At 48.4% G+C, this 12,248-nt stretch overlaps 1 non-coding gene across 1 annotated transcript; it reads right to left on the bottom strand.

Moving 5' to 3' along the window:
• Window positions 1-1,828: 1,828 nt before the first annotated feature.
• Window positions 1,829-1,901, bottom strand: TRNAG-CCC. The gene has a single exon. It is a non-coding gene; the product is annotated as a tRNA-Gly (tRNA).
• Window positions 1,902-12,248: the final 10,347 nt, after the last annotated feature.

The raw sequence follows: 12,248 nt of genomic DNA, 5'->3' as shown, positions 1-12,248 counted from the left end.
CTTCTGTGGTGCTCTCAGTGGTGCACTGGGGCCCTTGGTTGTTCTTGGAATGCTTCCGTGCTGTGGGTTCCTAGAAAGCTTCTGAGGTGGGGGTCAGTATTGACAGAACTCCTGGCCTCCTGGCAGGTCTGGGATTGGCTTTGGCCATAGGCCACAGGCCGAGACAGGTCAGAGAGGGCTGAGAAGAACCTGATCAGGAGTCAGGGATGAGGTCTAAGTAGTGGCTGGATAATTAGCCCAGGGATTTGGGAGGTGAGATGCTAAATAAATGTGTGGGGGGCTGGGGGACAGACTTTCTGTGTCAGAGGACATGGTTTACCCCTGAAGGAAAATTGCATTTCCTGTTCCCTGCTCAGACTATGAAACTCATATATGCTCATTTTAGGAAGTTAAAATAATATAAAAATATGTATAGAAAAACAGGCCAATAAAAGTTACCCGCAAATGACCACAGTTAACATTTGGGCGGATATGGTTCCAGGCTAATCTTTCTTTATTCTTGTGTGTGAGTTTGTGTGTGTGTGAAACTTTGCTATCTACAGCCCCAATTGCTTTCTAAAGGCAGTGGGTTTTGTTTAGTGAAAGGCTCATTCTGAGTTGCCTCTTAATGGGTTTGGATACGTGCAAGGGTGGCCTAGATATGAATTTGAGGGTGGGGGCAGTAAAGACCGAACTGCTCTGCTTCCTAAAGTGAGGAGAGCTTGGCGCTCCCAGGACCCATCAAGAGCTAGAGAGAGCGATGGAGCTGAAAATAGAAAAATAAAGGAGCAAAGCCCAACTCAGCGGGAGGCTGGAGCCCTGAGTCTGGGAGTAGCCAAGGTGCTTTTGAAAAACAGGGACACCTTATAACTGAATTTCAGTTGCTGGCTTTGTCGCTATGAAAAGCCTTCAAGGAGCTTCTATGAGTCTTAGCTACATACATGGTTCTCATGAGATTGATTGGAGGGGAGGAGGGACATTCAGGAGGGGGTTGAATCCACATCTGAGTTCTCATGCTTTGCGAGCAAAACTGGGACATAGGACAGTAAGACAATCCCAGCCTTGAGCTAATTCAGCAGAAGAATGAGGTAGGAGTGGGGAGGGAGTGACGGAGAATCCCTGTGTGACCATATGAACACACATCCTTCACGAATTCACAGACATACTGGCATCAGGGCTTCTCCACTCTGTGGCTGGGTGTTCTAGCCAACCTTCTCTAGATATGAAGCTGTAGGCTGGCCCTAGATGTCTGGGATATATATTTATGTTTATAGGTTTTCTTTAAATGGGATTATTTTTGCACTTGCTGTTTTGTGTCTTTTCAAACTCAGTCCTGTGTCTTATGCATCACGGCTTGTCAATAAGTATATAACTCATTCTTTGGAATGTCCAGAGGGTAAATTATTGGAGAGAAACCAGCAGCTTGTGTAGCCACCCCCTTATTGATCGGCATTTAGGTGATTTCCAATACTTCTGTGATAACATCCCTCAATTTACATCTTTACACATCCGTTGCGGTGGCTACTTAAAAAAAAAAGGTCTCAGGTTAAAATACCAAAAAACATATCCTATTGTTGATTTTTTTCCATTTTACTAAGAATCAGTTATTTGAAGGCATTACTGGGGAACCCAGATGATCTCTGCAGGTTGCAGAAGGTGGTGGTTGATGTTAGTAAAAATGACCTGGTTCATTAAGCTGGTGATGGTACAACAGCCTCTCAGAGACAACACTTCTTACCCCAGAAGAGTCAAAGGAATGCAGAACAGTCATTTCCCTGCTTTTTTTTTTTTTTTTAAAGCTTTATTTATATGGCTGCACCGGGTCTTAGTTGCAGCACATGGGATCTAGTTTCTTGACCAGGGATTGAACCCAGGCCCTCTGCATTGGGAGTGCAGAGTCTTAGCCACTGGACCACCAGGGAAGTCCCCCTCCCCCTGCCTTTGACATTGAAACTGGGCTCATCTGGGTCTTCAGCACACTCTCACTTCACAACTCTGACCTGTGGCTACTGCTGAGAAGAGGACAAAGTCTACTGAGGGAAATGGATTTTGTGTCCCTGAGAGTCTTATCAATTCAGGCAAGAAATCACTGTTTGGTTCCATTGTCAATTGCAGGGAATATCAGAGAGGGAAGCCTCCTTAGAGATTATTCAATCTGTCTTCATTTTACAGATGGGAAAACTGAGGCCCATAATCATGCCAGTTGCAAGAAAATAATAAAAGCTAAAGTTACACTTAGTGTTTTATATATAATGTAAGTCTAAAATGTAATAACAACCCTGGGAGGTAGGCATATTTTTATTCCCATTTTTTTAAGTTGCAAAAACTGGGAAAGCAAGAGAAAAAGAACCCAAATCCTGGCAGTCTGGAGGGAGAATCTGCACAGGAAGTCACTGGGGAATGGCTGTCCGCTGGAACTGAGTGGAGGGAGGAGAACCAGGGTCTCAGGCCCCAGTTCTCTGCTTTGTCCTGTCATCAGGCGGATCTCGGGCCATGCAATACCTGGAGGGGCTCGAGGGGACCCACCTCTCTGTCTAAGTGTCTGTCTGTCTGTGATCTGTGATCCTGGGTGGACGTTCGAGGTGGACTGTACAAATGAATAATTCAATAAAAGTGAGTAATTTCCATGGCAACCTTGCCAGCACGTGACCTGCTCCTCTGCCTCCAAGGGCCGGCTTCACCCTAATAAAGAGACACATTTGTCAGACTACACAGGGCGAGCTGGGATAAGGCTTTCTTCTAAGGGAGCCAAAATGAAACTAGGTTGGCTGCTGGCAGCAAGGCCAGGGCTTGTAGGAGCCTTGTTTAAACATATTGTCAGCAGGTCCAGGGTTGGTGGAAGGCCCAGTGTGTCTGCTTGCCCTGGTAGGAGAAGGACTGACCAGTCTTTCCGGACAGTGCTCAGTCACTTCAGTCGTGTCCAGCTCTTTGCGATCCCATAGACTGTAGCCCACCTGGTTCCTCTGTCCATGGGATTCTCCAGGCAAGAATGTTGGAGTGGGTTGTGATTTCCTTCCCTAGGGGATCTTCCAGACCCAGGGATCGAACATGCACCTCTTACATCTCTGCATTGGCAGACAGGTTCTTTATCACTAGCGCCACCTGGGAAGCCCTTTCTGGCTGGGGAGGAATGTGAAGATCAGTTTTGGAAAATTCCTGAATCTGGGACAAAGAAAGTGCAAAGCCCTCTGTTCCACAATTTCCAAAAGACACCGAGGCACTAGGATGCAGAGCCCCTTCAATATCCCTTTGTGACGATAAAAGGAAATGGAGACCGGAAAATTGCCTCCTAGAACTTTACCTAGCTGGTGACAAAGCTTGAACCCAGACCCAAGGAGGTGGTCTTTCTATTGTGATTCCGATGCTCTTGATAAGCTGACCCACCAGCACACGACATTGGAAGCTGAACTCCTGAACTGCAGGGGCCCGATCCACACCATTCACTTTCTCTGCCAGGTTTCCTATTTAAATCAAGAAGTGTACATTTATGGGCTGGATTAGGTTGGGAGACCATTGGGATCACATCTAGGCTCAGCGTGGGAGAGGGGTTGGTATTCAGTCTGGGGTGAAGGCACTTTGGGGGCAGAGTTGAGGAATTAGCCTGAGATGAGCTCAAACTCAGACCTCTTGAGTCCAAGGCCCGACCCTTTTCTCTACATCTTCGTTAGGCTTTTATATAGAAGAGGAGGTCTTTTGGTTTTCTGAGATCCAATTTCCAATGTGGCAGGTAGCTCCTCCACACCAACAAGACCCTCCTGGTGTCTGAGAATTCAACTCAATTCACACACTATGGACCCGGAGGTCGAATCACATCCCGTAGGTTAAGGGCTCAGCATGTTAAGAGCTTATTTCTGCAGGACTGCCAAGTCCCCATCCTCACCCCTCCACCAGCTTCAGACACACAAGTCCAGACTGTTATCTGTGCTTCTGACTAACTGGCTATAAATCCAAGATTCCCATGACCTACTAACCTCAGGTTTGATTGATTTGCTAGAGCGGCTCACCGAACTCGAAGAAACATTCTACTTACTAGAGCACTGGCTTATGATAAAAGGCTGTAACTCAGGAACACCAGACAGAAGAGAGCACTGGGCAATGTGTGGGAAAGGATGTGGAGCTTCCATGCCCTCTCTGGGCATCCCTCTCTCCAGGACGCCGCAATGTCCACCAACCTAGAAGCTCCAGAATTTTTCCTTTTGGGTTTTTACAGAGGCATAATTGATTAAATCATTGGCCATTGGTGACTGATTCAACCTCCACCCTCTCTCCTCTCCCGGGAGGTCAGCAGGTGAGATGGTTGGTTGCCTTGGCAACCAGCCTGCATCCTTAGGTGAGTTCCAAAAGCCACTCCATTAACATAACAAAAGAAACCTTGATCACTCGCCTCACTTAGGAAACTCCAAGCAGAGTTCTGGGGCTCTGAGCCAGGAAATGTGGATGAAGACCGAATACATATGAGAAATACACTTCGGTCATCGAAATGACCAAATATATATACTTCTTATAAATCACAATTTATAAGGGGAAAGATCCTGGGAGCCACCCCCACAGAGGGGCTCCCACTTCAGCCCTTTGGACGACAGCCACGGGAGAATAAAATGAAGTGACAATCGGCGGGTGCAGTCTCTCTTTTTCCAATTCAGCTACGTCTGCCAGCAGCAAATATCATCATTTCAGGCCGTGGGAGAACTGCTGCTTTGGGGAACCTTTGTCACATCGATGTAAATCTCTCACAGTTTCCTTCTGCCCTGGAAAGACGTTGCTTTAAATTACGTTACACACTGGCTTCCCCCTTCATCCTGAGCTTGTATGTTTTATTTGACAGAGGCCCCCAGATGCTCCGATCCGATCAGGGGCCTTTGCAGACATTAGGCATAGATGTTTTCCTCTCGTATCCCTTTGTGGGTCAGCTCCCAGACTGGGATAATAATAATAATAGTGCAAATAGTAATAACTGAAATTGACCAAATGCTGACTCTGTGCCCAGCATTCTACTAATCTTTTTATGTCGAGTATTTCGTTCCATGCCTATAATCACTACATGAGGCTGATATTATTATTATCCCCATTTTATAGGTGTGGAAATAGAAGCTCAGAAGAGTTCAATGATAGAGGCAGAGTTCCAGGGTGGGCTCGCCAACACCAAAGGTCCATTTGCTTAATGTACTGCCTCTCTTTCTCTGGGGACTGGGAGTCTTGGAGCCCTTCGCTGAGGGTCACCTGCCTGACAGCCCCGCAGCAATCTCAGGCCTCAAGACCAGACCTGTATCCAAAACCCAGCTGCAGGCATTGGGCACTCCTCAAGAGACACAAGTTGGAAAGGCAGCTGTTCTCAACCAAAGGTGATTTTGTCTCCCAGACCTGGCAAGGAGGAGACAATTTTTGTTTTTAAGGGGATGCTATGGCGCTCTGGTGGGACGAGGCCAGGGAAGCTGCTCAAACCCTGCAGTGCAAAGGACAGCCCTCACAGCGTTCTTGGGTTCCCCAGTGTCAGTAGTCCCGCACTTGGGGAACCCTGGCCTGGGGGCAGGAATGGAGACAGAGTCTGTGATTAGGGAAACAGGGGCAGCTAAATGGTCTGCAGGCAGTTTTAACAGGAGTTTCCTGGTGCGCCCTGTGTTCTAGGCAGAGCTCTGAGTACTTTCCGTAGGTCCACTTGCCCACTCCTTTCACTTTCAAAACAACTCTGAAAGTTGTTTAAATTTTTATTTATTTGTGGCTGTGCTGGGTCTTTGCTGCTGCCTGGGCTTTTCTCTACTTGCAGCAAGCAGGGGCTGCTCCCTAGTTACAGAGGACAGGCTTCTCATTGCAGTGGCTTCTCTAGTTGCAGACCCTAGGCACGCAGGCTTCAGCACGTGGGCGCAATAGTTTCAGCTCCCGGGCTCTAGAGCACCGGCTCAGTAGTTGTGGCACACGGGCTTGGTTTCTTCAGGGAATGTGGGATCTTCTGGCATCAGGGGTCAGACCCATGCCTCCTGCATTAGCAGGCAAGTTCTTTTCCACTGAGCCACCAGGGAAGCCCCGGAAATGGTTATTTTAGCATACCTATTTGTCTCTTTCAGCTTTAGGCGTCTCTAGGTGTTCCTTGGCTTGTGGCTGTATCACTCTAATGTCCGCTGTTGTTTTCCATGAACTCACCCTCTGTGTATCTGTGTCTCCTCCTCTGTCTCTTACAAGAACACGTACCACTGGATTTAGGGATAATCCAGGATGATCTCGTGTTGAGATCCTTAATTTAATTACATCTGCCAAGACCCCTTTTCCCCTCCAGTAAGTTTACATTTGGGGCTTCCCTGACGGCTCAGCAGTAAAGAATCCACCTTCAATGCAGGAGACTAGGGTTTGATTCCCTTGAGGAGGGCACTCCAGTATTCTTGGCTAGAGAATCCCATGGACAGAGGAGTCTGGCGGGCTACAGTCCATGGGGTCGCAAACAGTCAGACATGACTGAAACAACTGAGCACGCACGCACACAAGGTTATAGTCACAGGTTCTGGAGGTTAGGACACAGACACATCTTTTTAGGGTCACTATTCAACCCGCTACAGATCTGATGCTTACATCATCAAAAGGGAATATAAATGTTAAAGCACCAAGCCCTGGAGATAGTGAATCTTAGATGACCCTAGGAGGCAGGGGACTTGATGTGTGCTCAGGACTCGGTGAGAATCTGTGGAAGAAATTGCAGGAATGGTACAGCTACACTCTGTCCTGTGGAAGTGGCAGAATTCCTCCTGATGTATTCAGTGCTTTGGACCCTGGTTATTTCATTCTGTTTGTGGTCTGTTGCATCAGGCTGAGTGTCTGAGGTTAGAACTGTGGTTTTTTTCATCTTTGCCTTGGCCTGACCTTCTACCTACTCACGTCTGCCCCAGGCCAGCTCCTCCCAATCCTATGAGTGGTTCCAGGACCCCAGAGGAGGCACACGAACTCCCCTGAGTTCAGAGTCACCTCACCTGCCTGAAGGCAACTCAGAGCACCTGAGTCCATCCTCCTGGAAGGAACTGGTTCCCCTGTACCATCGTCACCACATGGAGACGCTTAGGATGGGGCCCCACGGAGAGACCTTTATAATAGAGGTCTCAGTGGAAGAATAAGGGGGAAGAAAGAAGAGATGGGGAAGAAAAGAAGCCATCTTGGCATCTCCCTCTTGATGGGACAGGAGGCATCATCTGTCCAAATGAGGTCCAGGAGAAGGAACAGATTTGGAGAAGAAATGAGATGACCTCAGTGTGGGACATCAAGAGGGACATCCTGGGGGACACCTGGTCCCCCAGACCACTGGAATGTGAGGCTGGACTTAGAAAATGAAGTCAAGGATGGCATGAAAGTGGAGAAGTCAGCAGCCTAGAATGATGGTGAGGCCTTGGAATGGAGGCAGCAGAGAAAAGAAAGAGTTTAGAGAAAGGAGCAAAAAGCTCTGAAATAGCAGTTTGGTGAGTGATTAGGCATAGGGTGCCTGGGGAGAAAAGGGAGCTGGTGGAGAAAACAGGCAACCCATGAAGAGAGCTAGGAAGGGGACCAGTCATCAGTGACCCAGAATTCAAAAGCAATAGGGGTGACTGCTACTCTCAGATGTTGTCCAGGCATGAGGGTGAATGAGGGTGGAAAAAGGATACTTAGACTTGCTAGGAGACATTGGGACACAAGATGGAGACAGTCATCTTAGTGCAGTGGTGGGGCTGGAACTAAGGTTTCAAGGTGTTGAGGAAATGCGGTGAGAGAGAGTGTTGGCAGTGAGGGCAGAGATTCTGCAGGATGGTGTGGCAAGTGGCTCATAAATGCTCCCTTTGGGATGGAGGGAATCGTGATGGCCGCTGGGAGGAGGCCGTCAGGGTGAGGGCTAGAGTAGGGGTGGGAGTGGAGTGAGGATAGATGAGGGGAGAAGATAGTAGAGCAGGCAGGAGGGCAGGGGGCCAAGGAAGTGCCAAGGAAGGGGCACACTGTGGGCATGGGGATATCAAACAATACCTATCAAAGTGTCAAGGGCTTTGGGGTCAGGAAGGTCGTCTCCGAGAACATCGCCAGGCTGTGGCTGGGAGGTGGACATGTTAGAGGAGGAGTGAGAGGTCTGATCAGCCAGTGGCCTGGTAGGTTTGAGGACTGTCCCCAGCAAAGCTGTGTCACTGAGATGTGGTCCAGAGGAGACAGACCATCGAGAGTCTGCACAGTGTGCGGGATGAGGTTCTCAGAGCCGCCGACTGAGAGTGTCAGGCTTTGCGTATCCCCAGTCCCCAGGGAGCCGCAGACACAAGCAGGTCTTAGACTCCAGGATCCCAGCCTCTGAATTCTCGGAAAGACTGAGGGTGGGAGACCCGGAGTGAAAAGCAATGGAGGGTTAGGAAAACTAAGCTTACTGAATACTTCCGATGAGTCTTCCCGAGTTATTCTCATTGCCTTTCTGCCCAGGAGATGGGGAAGGGGAGTCTGTGAGAGACCAAAGAGCAGAGCTGGGTTCATGCCCAAGGAAGTCAGAACCTGAAGCTCAGGCTCACTCCCCACACTGAGCTGCCTCTGGGTCACAGAGGCTCCAGCTAAGAGAGCATGGCAGCAATGCCTAGTGACCTGTAATGACGTGATGTTTAAATAAAGGTGAGTTCTCCACGCCTGGACAAGTTTGACTTCCTACTCAGATGAACATAGATAAATGAGCTCATCTCACTTTTACCTTTGAGCCTCTGGTTTCCAAGGACCAATCGGCTTGGAGGAAAGAGAGACAGCACAGTCCTTTGTCTTTGCTTTTTTTTTTTTTTTTTAAAAAAAAGAGTAGGGTTTTGTTCTGTTTTGTTTCTTTTTGGCTGCACCGAGTCTTCATTGCTGGATGCAGGCTTTCTCTAGTTGCAGCGAGCAGGGACTACTCTCTAGTTGCAGTTCACAGGCTTCTCACTGTGTTGACTTCTCTCGTTTCAGAGCACAGGCTTCAGGCGCGGCTCCAGTAGTTGTGGTGCATGAACTTAGTTGCCCCGTGGCATGTGCGCTCTTCCCGGACCAGGAGTCAAACCAAGTCCCCTGCATTGGCAGGCAGATTCTTAAGCACTGGATCACCAGGGCAATCCACTGTTTTTAAATCAGGAGGCAAACCTCCTTGGAACATGCTTGGGCTGGCCACGATGGCCTGTCGGTGGCGCCCACCTCTCCTGGCCTGAGTGCCCGATGGACCCAGGAAGATGAAGATGAAGCCTGACTTTCAGACAGAGCAGCCATGAGGAAGCAGCCTGTTTCCGAGGGGATGTATGGCATTAAACAATAGCGCCTCATCTCCTAGTCACATTACCTCACCCCAGGGGGTGTTTCCCGCCCATTATCACACGGCGTGGTTGGCTGGATCTGCGTTTGTCACAGCAAACATCAGGCATATGGTAATGGTCCTGTAAAACATGCCCTGTTGGGTCTTAATGTCTATTTAATGACACCTGCTATGCTGCTATGAAGGCTCCCATAACTGAACTCGTAATGGGAGATGAGGGGATATTAGATTTTGGAGAAGGAGAGTTCTCTGAATGACAGGCTGCCTCTCCCTGGGAGGCTGATGCCCTGCTAGGACGGTTGGGGGTGGCTGGTGTGGAATCATAGAGCTTAAGCAGGAGGGTTCCTAGGAGATAAGCTGGCGGAAAGCCCTCTTTGTTCTAACTGGAAGACAGGGAAGCTGAGGCCCGGAGCCAGGAAGGCAGAAACAATTCCTACGGGGACACGTGGACTATCACGCTTGATTTATAGTCAAGTCCTTTTCAGTCATTGAAAAGGTTCCAAGTGAAGTGAAGTTGCTCAGTCATGTCCGACTCTTTGCAACCCCATGGACTGGACGGTAGCCTACCAGGCTCCTCCGTCCATGGGATTTTCCAGGCGAGAGTACTAGAGTGGGTTGTCATTTCCTTCTTCAGGGGATCTTCCCAACCCAGGGATCAAACCCAGGTCTCCCACATTGCAGACAGATACTTTACTGTCTGAGCCACCAAGAAAGCCCATGGTCTGGGTTCAAGCGCATCCCAGTTGTTCCATTTTTTATTTGGGGAAAGCTGGAAAAAACAGAAGCTGGTTTGAGCAGGAAATATCAAGGGAGGGGGTTTTATTTCTCACCTTCCCAAGAGTTGGACATCTTACATCCTCTTCCTTCCTTTCTCTTCTTTTCTGCTCCCCCCAACTGTGTCTCTCTCTCCCTCCCTCTGTTGTTCTTTCTACGTCTCCCGGCCTCAGTGCTCATCCTCAGGTAGGGAGAGGCAGAGGGTGTCCTAGACAAAAGAAGGTTTTGAACAGGAAAGTAGAGAGAGATTTCACTTCTCTTCCATATCAAAATCTTGCCCTGGGAATGGTGGCAGTTCTCAGAACACTTAGATCCCTATTCCATTCATTCATTCATTCACCATAAATTGGGCTCAATGCTGAGATGCTTATTATGCCAGACAGTATTTTCCAAAGATGACTGTACCAATGGCTTCTGTAATGAGGCCTCATCAAGAGCTGTAGCCTAATTCCCTACTCCTTGAATCTCTACTGGCATATGACTCACTTGTAACAACTAGGATGTGGTTGGCCATGATGTTGCATGATTTTTGAGGCCATATGTGGGCTTCCCTGGTGGCTCAGATGATAAAGAATCTGCCTGCAATGTGGGAGACCCAGGTTCGGTCCCTGGGTTGTCAAGATCCCCTGGAGGAGGGCATGGAAACCTACTCCAGTATTCTTGCCTGGAGAGTCCCCATGGACAGAGGAACCTGGCAGGCTCCAGTCCATGGGGTCTCAAAGAGTTGGATATGACTGAGCAACTAAACATAGCAGCATGCAGCTTCCTCCTGGTCTCTTGGGATACTCTCTCTGAGGGAAGCCAGCCACCTTGGAGAGTAACACACAGACCCTCCAGTCACCAGCACCATCTGAGCCCCCAGCCCACAGCCGGTATGAACCGCCCACCATTGGAGGGACCATCTTGGACTTCCCAGGTTAGTCACGCCTTCACAGGACTGTGGCCCCAGCTGCTACCTGACTGCAAACTGCCTGAGAGACTCCAAGCAAACACTTCCCAGCTGAGCCCTTCTGGAATTTTTGACCCACAAAAGTGTGAGCAAAATAAAATGATTGTTGTGAGCCTCTAGGTTTGGGAATATTTATTACATAGTCAATGGAAAACTTTCAAGGATGAATAAAATTCAGCCCTTGTGCTTGACAGATTCACAATTTTATTAGAGATTGGAGACTCTGTAATCACTGTCCCAACTATGGCATAGTGAGTGCTTTAACACAGCTGTACACACTGGGACTTTCCAGGCAGTCAGGGAGGAAGGGGCCGTCCAAGGTGGCTCAGTGGTAGAAAATCTGCCTGCCAATGCAGGAGACACAAGAGATGCAGGTTTGATCCTTGGGTTGGGAAGATCCCCTGGAGGAGGGCATGGCAACATTTTCATATTAAAGCCAACAAGAATATATTACAAAATGAAAATGCAAAAACTACATGATTTTTTTTTTAAGGATTGAATTAGAAAAGTTCAAATAAATTTTCTAGCTTTTCAGGTCTTGCCAAAGCCTCCAGGGAGGTTACAGCTTGTTTCAGTGCCCTTTGATTGAGACTTTGAGAAGCTCTGTGTAGGTGAGTGGTTGCTCTCAAGAGGTTTTCATCTGGGGTGTGATATAACCAAACACATTAAGAAAGATTTCTCTGGAAACTGCTGTGGAAGGTGGTCTGGGCAAGACTGAAAGCAGGGATCCTGTTGAGAGCCTGTTGGGATGCCCTAAGTTGAGGCTTCTTGAATGCAAGGACAGTGGGGTTGAGAAGAGGGGTCTACTTGAAAAGATCTTTCAGACTTACAGTTGACAGCACTCTTACCCAAGTTTTCAGGTCTGGCTTGGAAGTCTCTTTCTCCAAGAATTTTAACAGCCAGTCTGGATTAGAGGCCCTCCTAAGTGGTCTGACAGCTCCCTGTGTTCTCTGAATGACCCAGATTTTTTTTTTTTTTTTGGCTGTGTGCATGTATGGCATGGGGGATCTTTAGTTCCCCTACCTGGGATTAAACCCATACCCACGGCATTGGGAGCATGAAGTCTTAACCCCTGGACCCCCAGGGAAAGCTGACCAGTGGTCTGACAGCACCACGCCACCGTCACATGGTGTGGTCATAACATTAATAGGACTAACGGCATTTACTGAATGCTTCCTATATGCCAGGCATGTTGTTTTCAGTTAGGAATTTATTCACCTGTGTAGAACAGACACCAACCCCCTCAAAGAGTGGCTTAAGCAAGCAAGGGCCTTAAGCGAGAACTATTCCTCCCATGAT

Source organism: Oryx dammah, unplaced genomic scaffold (genome assembly GCF_014754425.2).
Source record: "Oryx dammah isolate SB20612 unplaced genomic scaffold, SCBI_Odam_1.1 HiC_scaffold_8, whole genome shotgun sequence".
NCBI lineage: Eukaryota > Metazoa > Chordata > Mammalia > Artiodactyla > Bovidae > Oryx > Oryx dammah.
Note: the sequence above shows the minus strand (reverse complement) of the source record. Positions and strands in the feature narration are given on the sequence as shown.